This window comes from Equus quagga, chromosome 2 (genome assembly GCF_021613505.1).
Source record: "Equus quagga isolate Etosha38 chromosome 2, UCLA_HA_Equagga_1.0, whole genome shotgun sequence".
NCBI lineage: Eukaryota > Metazoa > Chordata > Mammalia > Perissodactyla > Equidae > Equus > Equus quagga.
In genome coordinates, this window is record NC_060268.1 from 87902933 (window position 1) to 87916995 (window position 14063).

Consider the following 14063-nt stretch of genomic DNA (forward strand, 5'->3'; position numbering starts at 1 on the left):
CCTGGCCTGGGCATAATCTCCCCCTAGCGATGGCAAAAGAGCAAGAGGGCAAGCAGGAACACGTGCAGCCTCTTCAGATCTAGGCTAGGATCTACCTCATTATTATTTCCACCCATATGTTATGGGCCAAAGTGAGTTTCATGGCTCAGGAAAGCTCACCTTGCCCACTATGAGGCAATCAAGGGTGCAGATCCAGGGAGGGGTGAGAATTGGAGGCAATAATGCAATCTACCATGGCTACCTGCTGATTGCATTCTCCGTCTATTCTTCCAAGTCCCTCCTCCTCATTTGCATGGGCCCTAATTGAGATGGAAACTCAAATTTCACAATAGGGCTCAGATTTCACTTTGGGCAGACTATTGACAGTACAAGTATTGTACGGTATCAGCTTCACTAAGCTGGAACTACATATCCCAGAATTCTCATCCCTCTTCCAAGGTTCCTGGTTACAGTTGGCCATGTGAAGAATTAGTGGCGGATTTGGAAGGTCAGTGTAGGACCATCAGGCTCTGTTGTAGCTCATGATCTGTTGCTTGCCTTGTTGGCAGGGGGCAGCAGCCATGCCTGCAGCTCCTCCATCAGCTGCTCTGAATCTTGCCTAAGGTACAGATACAACTCCATGGTAAAAGGCACCAATATCACTTGCACTATTGAAGTTGGAGGCAGACCTGTGTTCCAATTTATTCTCATAGATTCCAGCTTGTTCTTCCTTCCCCCACTTCACATCCATTTTTCTTTCCTAACTGCCTGCATTGCTGACTTCAGCCCTAGCATCAGAGGAAGAAGCAATAGCTTCACAGAGACCACTTACTTGGCTTTCACAATTGTGTAAGGTCCAATTCTTACAATAAATCTCTTATTCTATGTCACTCAGTGTGGTTCTGTTTCTCTGGCCAAACCTTGATATACCTACAGTTAGAATAGATAATTTAAAATAGTTGAAAGGTAGATTAAGGGTTAGTCCATTTATTTACTTGTGTATTCATGTTTTCATTCACCTATCCATGCATTTACTGAATATTTGCTACATAGTAATCCTGTTGCTCTGAAAATTAAAGGTCTCTAGTCTAGATTCTATACAACAGGGTTGCAGTCCTGGAGACATTCACAGTCTACAGACAGCAACACAATACATAAAGGATTATAATGCAATATGCATTATAATGCAACTGCTATAATAAAGAATCACAATGTGCCACTGGGATACAGGAAGGTGCATCTCATATTGTTTGGGGAGATTAAAGAAAGATTTTCCTAAGAGGCATGGATGAGTAAGGGTCACTGGCTGGTCAAGATTGGGAAAGTCTTCAGGAATGGACGTTGTTACATTCGTGGATGGGAAACCGCCACTGAGAAGTGTATAATTGAGTTTCCTTGCAGAAGTCTATGTTCAGTTCACGACTCTTAATGGTTTTGAAGAACGTTTAGGATGACTTAGCACCGAGGTGTGTGGGGATACACTCCCCTGTGAAAATCAACTCCTTTTTCCATCCATTCCTTACTTACCAATCTGAAGTGTCCCATGGAAACAGAAAGAAGTGTCAGGTAGTAAGATGGCAGTCGAGTCAGTATCACAGGTTCGGTCATTGTGGATAGTAGAACCGTAACAGGAAATCCCCATTCAGTGTCCCCCTGGTCACCACTGTCAATTGGTAGCTACTATTTGATCTGCGCTGCCCGCAGATTTAGAACAGTAGTACTTCCATTAGAAAGCATTACTCTCTCACTATGGCGGTGCATACTTTCTGGTAGGAAACCCTAAATTTTGATCTTCATACAGCTGGTCATGAACCAAGTTTTCTCTCTTTCTGTTGGCAGTTCTTGTCCATGGATGCATTTTCCTTTAGCCGTTATAGCTGCCCTCCATATTGGACACCATTGCTGTGCTGCCAGGGACTGCTGTCACCAGTATGTGCTGTAAGATGGCATGAGCCCATTGACAGGGCAGACCAACCTCTTGCAGATGCAGCTGTGAATTTAACTTGCCTTTTATGTGCTTCTTTATGTTTCATATCCTACTAGCAGTGTAACCTGGAGAAGTTATTAAAACTCAGTGCTTCAACTTCTCATGTATAATATTGGGATAATAATTGTGCCGACATCATAAGATTGTTGGGAGAATAAACGAGTTAATACATATAAAGTGTTTAGAAGAGTGCCCGGCTTATCTGGTGAAGCCTCTAGAAATGTTCATTGTTGCTATTATAACTCTCCTCCTCCTCATCTCTTTCTGTCCTCTGGCTGGCCTAGAATAATTGAACAACACTGAGCAAAGTTCTGAGTCAACCACAGTAAAGATATGAAAGAACGTAAAGTCCTGCATCCTGAAATACAGTCTGTCTGGTGAGACAAAGGGCTAATTAACACTAGAGACTAGATCATGAGGCCGTTCAAGTTTCCTATAGAAGCACCAATTGTGCTTTTAAAATGGTGGCCTATCTTATCTCTCTTGCCCCTTTCAAAAGACATTGTACTTGTGGAAGCTCTTAGAGACCGAATACTCTATGATCATAAAATATTATAGACTCAATAATGGCTCTGACCCAGAAGGAAACAATCAATGTGAAACCTAGTATTAAAGAGGAGCTGAGTTACTGAAGGGAAGGAAAGAAGGCGGCTATAAACGTGTCAGAATAACGGGTTTAACCAAAAGGGAAACCACGTGATGAGAAAGATTATAGTGGTGCAGAAGTTGAACTGTATAAAAACAGAAAAAGAGAGAAAGAGAGTTACCCTAACAATGAGGCAAAGGATTTGCTGATATGGGTGGAAAAAGAAGCAGGAGACAACAGCAGAAGTGTTTAAGTGAGAACTGAAATTTTCAGTTATTTGTGGGTGTGTCACGGAAGAGGGAGGCCATGGATTGTCTAGAACTCAAACTGAGAGGCAGGAGGAACAAAGCTCAAGCAAATAGAGAAAGGCCTAGGTGAGACCAAATTGGAGGCAGTGTTGGACCCACAAGTGAGGTTTAAAAGTGAGAGGCTGGGAGAAAAATTAGCATAGAAAGCCAGCCCTGAAAAATTGAAGACTAGGTTATATCGGAGATGAAGGAAGGGAACTCTGAGCTGATGAAAGGAAAAAGTGTGTGGTGGGAAGGAGAATCTCTCAAAACAATGTCGTGAAAAGAACTCTCCAAGAAATAATGGTTCCATCCAACGATATTTATTGAGTGCGTGCAATGGACCATATGCACTAGACTTGGAGAGATTAAGCAATGGCGCCAGCCATCATGATCAGAATTACTGTCTTCAAAACTTTGCCACTTCTAGTGGTGCACAACAGAAAGTGTCTACTTCCCATTTGGTTTTACAGAAGGTATTTTATTCGATTCTCCCAACAGCCCTATGGGATATAGGGGGCAGATAATATTGTTTTAATTTCATACCCCAGGAAGTGCAAACCCAGGACCATAAAGTGAATGGCCCACGTGGCACAGAGGCCAGATGAAGAGTAGGACTGGGGACCCAGCCAGAAGCTGCCCCGTAACCGGTTACCATTTATGTTGATTAAACCCAGGGCATTTCCTGTGATACTTGTAAATCTGTATTTCTAATTTTCATTTCTAGAACATTATTCTTCTAAGAAGCCTGAGGCATTTTCACATTTTAAATTCTGATTCATTCAGTGCTTCTTGGGAGATATAGAATGGCAAATAATTCCCAAGGTAGGTGCTTAATCAAAAAACAGAAATACAGCAATTTACATTTCCTTATATAAGAAAAAAACCCTTCTGACCTCCTGGTAGGAAAGTAAATGTAAATTTGTAATGAAACGAGGTTAGAACTAATAACAAAGTCTGAACATAATGAGAGAGTCCCAAGGAAGAACTAGGATATTTGTATTCAAAGCCGTCTGCCCAAAGGGTCTGAAGCCAAGAACATGAAAGTGAGGCATGACCACCCAGAGCAGTGCCATCAACAGGATCAGAATCGTGTCAAGGCTGGACGTAATCCTGGAAAATCTGTCTTCACAACACGGCCAGGGTTTTTCTTCTTTTTGTAATTGCATTATTCATGCCACAAGGTCTAAATTAATTGATTTGGTTTGTCAGAAACGCACATTTTCAGGGTTCTCTGCTTGGAGCTTGCTTTTCTAAAGATATGTGTTTGTTTTCACAGGTTTGGTCTGTACTTTCTAAGAGGAACTAGAGCTTTTTCAGAAAAGGAAGTAACAGAACAGAAACCTAAAGTTCCTTCTCTTTCTAAAAAATCGTATCTGTGACTGACTTCATTTTCCCCACAGTGTAGCAGCAATCTGTGCTGTTCCTTCCCTTCCCCCTTCACTGGACAGCCCTTCCTTCTGGAACCTGTATTTCTGCCTCGCTCCCCTTGCATGTGGAGGAGGGTCTCCAGTGTCGCCCATTCCCAATCGTCTTCCACACTTCCTGGAAGGAGACAGTTTTAGAACGCAGCTCTGACCCTGTCATTTCTATCCTTAAAGTATCTCCACGGCTCCTCATAGTCTTTAGGATAAGCCTCTTGTTCCTTAATTTGGCACAAAAGTTCCTTCAATCTCTGCCTTTATTACCAGCCCCATTTTTAAAAAATTCTAATTCATTCACATTCTTGATCTAGAAGATTAGTCTGCACTTCCATGTCTTTGCACACGTCAAATTATCTGACTGGAGCCCTCTTTTCTTTCTTTACTTTCTTAGGCCTGTGAGCTCTTACACATCCCCTATATGAGATACCCCACCTATTTATCCCTCATTTCTCTACCTCACACTTACCACACTAAATTTTAATTTTTGATGTCCCTATTTATTTCCACTTCTAGAGCACTGCTATCTGATATAACACGTACCCCATATGTAACTTTAAATTAACTAGTAGCTACGTTTAAAAATTAAAAATAAAACTCCAGGTAATTAACTTAAATAATATATTTTATTTAACCTAATATATCCAAAGTGTTGTCATGTAATATATGTTCATATTATTAATGGGACATTTTACATTCTTCTTTTCATACTAAGTCTTAGAAATCCAGTGTGTATTTTATAGTAAAAGCACATCTCAATTTTGCCACTAAATTTTCATCAGAAATATTTCATCTTTACTCATATTTCATAACAATTAGAATTCAAAATAGAGACTCACATTCTCAAATTGTTCCAAGCATACTTAGAAGTTTTCCAGTAGTGGAAGTGAGTATTAGTTTTTAAAGTAAATTGAAATTAAAGATGATTACAAATATACTCCCTCAGGTGCATTTCGAGTGCTCAATACCCACAGGTGGCCAGTGGCTGAGTATTGGGCAGTGCAGATCTAGGCAGTAAGGTCCTAGAGGGCAGGTGATCCTTCCACTTGCACAACTCCAGGGGGCACCCCCTCTGCTGTGTCTTGACCTGTAATGGGACAACCTCAGGGCATAAACAATGTCTGTCTCATCTCCAGGCCTCCAGAACCCTGGTACACAGCAGGTGTTCAATACATGTTTGAGCAAAGGGATGATTGGGAATGTGGGTGAGTGAAGAAGGCAAAAGAAATGCATTGAAGCTGGACTCTCTTAATTTTTGAAGAAGATGTGTGAGCATAAAGAAGCTCCCAGGTTCTCCTTCTGAGTGACAAGAGGTTTTATATAGTGAGATGAAAAAGAACAGAAATCTTTTAGCCAAGTTTATTCCCAGAAAGTTTGCTCAATTTTTAAGCGCCTCTGTGATTCTGGATTCCATCCAGACCCTGAGACGGCACCGTCTTAAAAAAAAAAGAGAGATTTCAGTGGCAGGTGGATCCCAATGGGAAAAGAGTTCCAGAAATGTGACAAGAATTTTATAGTTTCTTCAGGAAGATGTAGGAGCTTTGCGCAATTCTGTAACATGCTTAAAAAGGAAGGATTTGGACGTCTAATTGCTTTGGGCCTACATAGGGGTTACGTTAGAATGATGCAGAGGCAGGTGGCAAGGCCACACCTACTTGACCTTCTCCTGCCTTATATGAAAAGAAGTGCTCTCATTCTGATAACTCCACAGCACAGCAGCCAGGAGACAAAGGGCAGAGACAAGGGGAGGGAATGTGTAAGGACCGGAGTCCTGGAAACAGAGTGCAGTGTGTGGTTGGAAGTGCCGCGGCTGCACTGAGAGTTTATTCGGAACAAAGTGTTTATAAATAACTGCCCTTTGCCTGGCATGTGTAAATGCTGGAAAAAGATGGAGAGCCTGTCGTTGCTAGAAGCACTGCCACTTCCACGAGTGGTTTGAACCTGGCTTAGGGAGTACTTGGATTCTTGAAAGAGACAGAATAGCAGTCTTGCCTCTCCTTCCCACGGCCAACCCCAGCCACAACTCTGCAGGGCGTGAGGCAAAAATCTCTGTGCCTGCTTGAAGCTGTGGGAGCCTCCGTGCCAGTCATTCCTGCACTTCAACTCAGGACAAACAGCTCCTTCTAAAAATGAGCAGGGTACCAAGGCAGCAAGCAGCTTTGGCCCACAGGACTGCCCAGGGCCACAAAACCCTCTGAGACTCGTCTATATTTACCACTCTCTGTTCCTGAGGGCAAGATAATCCATATATCCTCATCCTTAGGAAATATATTTAATTCATTCTTGGAAGGACAGCACATTTCACTTGCCTCTGCCCACTAATAAGCACGTGTTAAAGATGGGCAAGGATGGAGTTACTGTGAAGCGAGATGACTAACATCTTTTCCTTCCCCTCCCCCCAGGTCCTGCCTTCAGGACCAAGGCACTCATCTCTCCACCTTCCTTGACTGTTTCCTGCCAGCTGCTCCTAGCTGAATTTCTCCCCAGGAATTGTCCTTGGCTTAAGGGAGCGGCTTCATCTAAGGTTACCCCCTTGACTGGGATATTCTACACCCAACGGCTGGTCATGTTGGGATTCAAAGGCTCAGCCCCATTGCTTGAATTCAGGACACCTCTGGAGGGTCCTCCCAGCTCTAGAGCTCCTCTGGGATTGGCCAAGGCCCTTGCTGAGACTGCATTGCAATCCTACTTCCAGACTTTTCCCGGCAGATCATCTTTGCTTCAGTGGAGTCCCAGATGAAGTAGTTGGCTTGAGTTAAGATCCATGATATAAGAAAAATATCCACCTGCAAGTGCAAGAATCAGCTTCACTGCGGAAAGATGCTTATAGGAACCCAGCCTGACGGGGGCATAGAATATTTAGATCTTCCAAATCATGCTTGCATCCTGTGGCATAAAGCATGATACGTGGAATATCTTTTGTGTGTGGGGGGTGAGGCACACATCATTGAATCCATGAAACTTATAAGTGTGTATAGTGTGGCTTCATGATAACTTATATTTACACTTAAGCGTATGTCAGCTCCGTTAGACTGAGGAGTTTGAGGGAAAGACGTGTCTGGCTGAGGGGCTGGCACATACAGGTGCTCAATATTTCAGCTAAGCCCAAAGGTGTCCCTTGTTCCCTGTCCATTCTTAAACATTGGTGACCTTTCCAACAACCCGCCTTTGACTGCCCAACTCTTCTCAATGCCAGGGGCTGTTCTCACCCTCCATTTAGCCACTGCCATTCATTCACTATTTTAACAGCTATGTTTTAGGCGTGTCAACTGTGCCAGGCACTTGGGAGACCGAGATGAGTAAGACAAACACAGTCTTTGTCTTGACGGAACTTACATTGTAAAAGGAACTACAGATTAAGTATTATACACGTTGCTATGTAGTTACAGTTGTGGGAAATTCCTCTAAATACGTGTACACTCTGCAAAAAGAGTTTACAAGGGTAAGACCCAAGCTAATCTGGGAGCTTAGCAGAGGCTTATTTTGGGGAGTGACATTTCAGCTAAGGCTGAAGGGTGAGTACAAGTCAGCCTGGAGCAAGGGGCCAAGGGAGGAGACTGGATCTGGAGAGGAGAATTTGAAGACAGACCCTTAGCATGGCCACATCTGGGACCATTTTCCTCCCAGTAACTGTGAACTTTCGACTCAGAATTTCTCATGGCTGTGGAAGGGACACCATTCACCACCACAGTAGCAAGTACACAGCCTTGCATACAAGGAGTCTTCTTGAAAATTAGGTAGACCTCAGCTTCAGGAGAACAGGGTGTCTACAAAGTTTGAATGAAGACCAGGGGTGGAACACCAATCACACTGGCCCATCGTGCACAGGAAGGCTATCCCCATTGGCTCATGTTCCATTTAGGCATGAATGGTGCGCTACACAGCTACATTTTTGCTCGGTGAAATGGAATGCAACTTTGTAGCACCGGTTAGAGTCACAGAAGGGAGATGGAGAATGGCAAGCTTTCAGTTCCAATTTTTCATTTAAGAAATGACTCAGCTCTTGTCTCTCTTCAACATCACCTACAATTATGAAAGAGGAGAGGAGAAGAGCAAGAATGAAATTCTACTTTGTGTCATTGAAAAGCAGAACATTTACCACCTAAAACATACAACTTGCCAGAAGGCACCAAGCAGATTCCAAAAGTCTCCAGTCTATGGCTCTGTAACTATGGTGAGAGGAGTCATATAGAACAAGATAAATATTAACAGTTTGATAGCAGCTTCTTATTCCAAACATTCTGCACTGATGTCTCAAATCGTGTAATACATGTATTATTTCAACAGGTAAGTTTACTGAACAAATTATATATAAGTGAACATTTATGAAATGCTGCATAGCATATCTGAGGAAAGCTTCTAAAAGGAAATAATCAATAAGAACTACGCTGTAGGTATTCCGCTGGAGCTGTCTGGAAAAGGAAAAGGAAAATAAAGATAGCGGTATTTCCTGGATCCTTTGTTAAACCGGTGGCAGTGTGGGAAAGGCTCAGAGGAGAACGCATGAGTCTTAAACTGTGAGGCGTTGGCGACCTTGGCTCAAGGTTCTGCATCTGACAACTGCTCGCAGTAACTGAACTGCCCGAGACCCTGGAAGTTCCCTTCCACTTCTGGGATTCCGTAAGTTTTACTCTGAGGTTTGTCTTGTTCTCATATGACGTCTTGGGGCTCGCACATTGTCGGGAATCTGCCGCATTGAAAGGCACAATTGCTTTGGGGGCTGGCTTAACTCCCCAAGTGAAGTATCTGGCGAAGACCTCATGACATATGAAATCACACTGTTCAAAATAAAGAAATAAGATATTGCTTTTCCCTATTTAAAAAAAAAAAACACAACTTCATCGGGACATTACTTAGAAACAGTGATTTAAATTTTAGGTCTTCCCAAACAATCTGTTTGCAAGAATGCACGTGATAAAAGGATGTTGATGCAAGCACTGACATTCTGTCATTCCTTTTTGTAAGGACATTGCTGATATGACCAGAGTGAACCCTGGAGGCACCAACTCACATCAACCATGTAAAACAAACTCCTCGTGAACAAGGAAGACTGAAGTGGCCCTTCTTGGATGGCAAAGCCCAGGGAGTAGCCTGGTGTGACCTACCCTCCTTGTAGAGTGGGGACGCAGCCTGGGAAATTACCTCTGGGATGTGGAGTCCCATGAGTGATTATCTCCTAGAGCAAGTTAACAAAAATGAGTCAGAGGAAAGCAGTCCCAAATTCCCAATTTCTCCATTCCTCAGCAATATTTTGGAATCAACGCTTCTTCCTTTGCTCCAGATGCCCCAGCTCCAAGACTGATTTTCATGACATCATGCTCCATTAACCTCTCATTGGAGGCAGCGCTGTCTGTGATTCGAAGATTGGGAAAAAAACAAATCAAAACAAAACCTAATATTTCGGGGACTGCATGTAGGCCAGGACTTAGCTTCCACCCTGGGCCCATCTGCCTCCAGGACTGAATCTTATCTGATCATTTCCATGGCAACAGCTGTGGGATTAGAATAGGATGAAGGTTTAGGAAGAGTTGCTGGAATTCAGTCGGTTGACACTGAGGACTATTTAACTACAGACTTGTGTTGCCATGGAAACACAAATTTACAAATCAGGCAGGATTTTTGTAGCTCAGTGCACAGTATTATATTCTTAGGCTGCTTCAAATCCCCAATTCCATCTCCTTTCCCATCAGGGAGGAAATATCTCACCAGATACAATTTAATTATTCCTCAGATACTTTCTCTTTTAATTTGTAAAGCAGAAATATGGATTGCCTAGGACCAGGGCCAAAATAATTGTTCTTAAAATGCTTTTCTATTTTATTTTTTAAAGGAAAATTCAGCTTAGTCTAAAGAATCTCAAACATATCATGGTGAATATACTCACACAAGAGTCAATTAAGTATCATACAAGTCCAAACCAAAATTATGCAGATTAAAAAAATTGATATTTATTTCTTGCAGGGCCTGTCACTCCTGGATTTCTAAGTCATTTGACACCAAGTTAATTTCAGGAAATCCACAATACTTCGTCGTTGCCCACTGTGTTAGAATTTACAAGCCACTTTCACCAACGATAGCTTGTTTGATTTCACACCAAGCTGATGTGGAAGGAAGGGTAGGAGTCAGGATCTGTAGTATTTGGAGATGAGAAGCTGTGGTCTGAAGTGTCAGGTGGCTCCCCCAAGGCCAGGCAGCCTTTCTTTATTTCTCATGATTTTTTTTCCATCTCTTTGGTCTGTTGATGGGAATACCCGTTAGGACTCCTGTGAGGACTGACTTTAACTTCTTACAATGTTGCGGACAGAATCCCTCAGAAATTGATTCATTTTATCTTTTCTTGCCTGTCCATCCTTCTTCAAATTGCCCATCTTCTTGGAGGAGCACGTTCCTCAGGCTGGGAAGACCCAGGTCCACTCTTGTCTCCGATTTCTGAAGTGGGAGGGGCTGTGGGAATCAGGATGACAGCACGTCTCAGAACTAGCTCCTATGGACACCACTGCAGTGCAGCAGCAAAGGGCAGGTGCAGAAGGGCTGGGCTCAGAACAGTCCCACTCCTGAGCTGAAGCAGGCTGTGGGGAGCAGCCTCACCTTGCAGGCACTGAGACAAAGTCCAGCACAGGAGCCGGGGAGAGTCACAAGGCAGCAGCAGGAACAGGAGCTGGTGTGGGATGCCTGACAGGAGGTGGCGAAGTTGTGTCAGGGACTGTTTCCCACCATCTAAGAATCCATGGTCCGGATATCCAGGGTCCTCAGGGAGGGCTGGGAGGTCGAGAGAAGCTGCAAGGAGTAAGACAGAGGAAGTGGAGGTGGCCAGCACATCGCTGAGATGCAGCTCAGGCAGAGGCTGAGGGACACAAGGAGACCCTGACTGTGCTGAGACCCTTACTGGGTTCAATGTGAGCTGGACCAGCCACCAGGAGGAATATATGTTGACTTCCAAGCACTGGCTGGGACGATTAGGACTGGGCTCAGTGGCTGGTGTTGTGGCACGCAGGGTGGGGGTGGAGATGGTCCAGCTACGGAAAGAAGACACTTACAGAGACTGGGCTGAGGGATGGCCACATCAGGGCACCACACCCCCTCTGGTTTGGAGCTGCATGCATGTCAGACTCACCTGGGATCGGTCTCTAGTTCCAAGACTTGCTAGAAATGTCGTGTCAGGCCAGTTACTTCATTTCTCTACGTCTCTGTTTTCTCCTCTGTAAAATGGGCATAATTACAGTCTCTATATCACTGGGTTGTTTTGAGAAGTGAATAAGCTAATTCGTATTAAGTGCTTGGCGGAGTGTGTAAGCCGAGTAAATACTTCAGTACAGGTGTGGCCGCCATGATTCTTACTTCATACTATTCTGAATAGTCAAGCGTCAGAGTTGGAACAGTCTGACAGAGAAAACATCCCGACAAGCTCACAGACCTGTTGTTTGGTTTGGCCAGAGGGTGATTTAAGCCTCAGTCCTGCATGGTAGCCATCAACTGTAAGAGGAGCGGCCATTGCCCTCTTGGGTTAGGTTTGAGGTCCCCTGCAGCTCAGTCTCCCTGGCCCACTGCACACAAGCAGGTGCGTGCCTGGCCTCTGCAGGCATCCCAGGCTGTCCCCAAACCCAACACCCTCATTTGATAGCAGAGGAAGTGCATGTCCAGAAAAATTAAATGCTGCCCCTTCGCAAGGACCTTCCCCCACCCCACCCCACGCCACCTCTGCTTTCAGTGTCAGAGCTGAGCCTCAAACCTGCATCTTGAGGATGGAGGCCAAAGCTTAAGAACAGGAAGTATTCTCTCTTCATGTGATGCCACTTCTGGGCCACCCATGTTAACAAAGTATCAAAACCCTATTCTAGCAGGGGCTGGAAATTTGACTCCCAAAGAAGGTAATGTGACGAAGGGGGTAGAATCAGGGCCACTTCCAATAGCCTAACCGTGTTATACAACTGGGCTGATTCTGAGAGTGTAAGTGTGGTTGGCCTTAGGCAGGCTTGGATTTTTCTATTCCACAGACATTCTTTCTTGAGAGTAACTACCCTACATCATGGCTGAAACCACATCCCTTTTAGTTGTATCACAGCGTCTGCAAGAGAATGAAAAACGTTCACCATGTTATTCTAGCCATTCTTTAATTAGTTCCCTGCAAACTCAAAAACGGCCATTCCGTATTATGCACACCTCCATGACCCTCCTCAAACTCCGCACACAGATACTCAAAGCCTCACCAAAGGCGAACGGTACCTTCTGCCACGATATCCCCACCAGCTGCTTAAGTCGATGCAGTGACAGAAGCTGTCGGAAGTTAAGTGACTTTGCTCAAGGTTAGGCGGGAGTACAAAGGTGGAACTAGGACTGTCAGTCAGAGAATCATAAAGTCAGAACGTGAGCTGACATGACCCTTTCTTGGACAGGGCCGTTGTAGGCCATTTGCATACTGATGGCGTTTCTGGTACAAGGCTCACCTGTCAAGAAGGAAAACTGCAGAGAACAGAGTAGAGCGAGCATCTTCCCGTGAAGAGGGTGGGATGCTAAGAATAAAACACGTCGTTATAGTGTTAGTACAGGACTTCAGCCTGGGCAGTGCACGGGTGTGGTCAGGGCTGTGGGCTGAGAGAGGGTGGAACCTGTGCTAGGCTAAGAGAACTTTTAAAATACATGCCAGCTCTCTCATTCCCTGAGGATGGGATTGTATGTGGGGACACTATTTTGCAGGGTGTCTAGTCACATTTATCAACCTCCAAAAGAACATGGCTTTTAACCCATGAACGTTTCCTAGTAATTATCCTGCACCGATGCACAAAGATGTTTATTGTAGGATAGTTTATAATAGCAAAACATATGAAATCAAAACCAACCACATCTGGAGACAATCTAAATATCTCTTAATAGGGAACTGCTTATATAAATATGGCATAAATATTCAATGAACGCTACGCTGCTGTTAAATAAATGTGATTGTTTTGTATGGACAAACATGAAACGATCTCCAAAATCCACGATGAAATGAGACAAACAAGATGCAGAATAGAGTGTGGTCCAATTTGTGTAAAAATACAGGCACCATATGGAGACGGGCTATGAATGTGCACACAATTTCTGAAGGAACCCATAAAAAAGTGTTGACGGCAGTTACATCTGAGAGTGGGACAGTGGCTCATGGAGAAGCGGAAGCATTTCTTATTTTACACTTTTCAGTACTCATTCTAATTTTTAAACTGTGCATATACATTCCTTATTAAGAAAAGTTAGTTTATTAGAAAATAACAGAAGGGGATTGGTTTGTGCAGGAGACCAACAAAAACGTGGGGAGCGCAAAGAGAGAAAAGAAGAAAGGAAAAAAGAAATAAAGAACTACTTTAACTGGCAGGAGGGAAATGATCTTTATAGGATCTTTGTCAAAAAATTTTAACAGCTTTGTTGACATACAATTTACATACCATAAAATTCCATACCATTTAAGGTATAGAATTCCATGATTTTTTACGCATATTTATAGAATTATGGAATCATCACTAAAATCTAATTTTAGAACATTTCATCCTCTCAAGAGAAACCCATTAGCAGTCACACCTCACCCCTCACTGCCTTCACCCCATCTCTTGGCAAACACTAATTTGCTTTCGGTCTCCATAGGTTTGCCTATTCTGAACATTTCACACCAGTGGAATCATACAGGATGTGGTCTTTGGTGACTGGCTTCTTGCGCTTAGCATAAGGTTTTCAAACATGAGATTTAATCTCTGATAATCCCAAAGCATGCACTTGTGGTCCACTAGCCCCATGAAATACTCCACTGGAAAGGAAGACAATGATTCCATGGT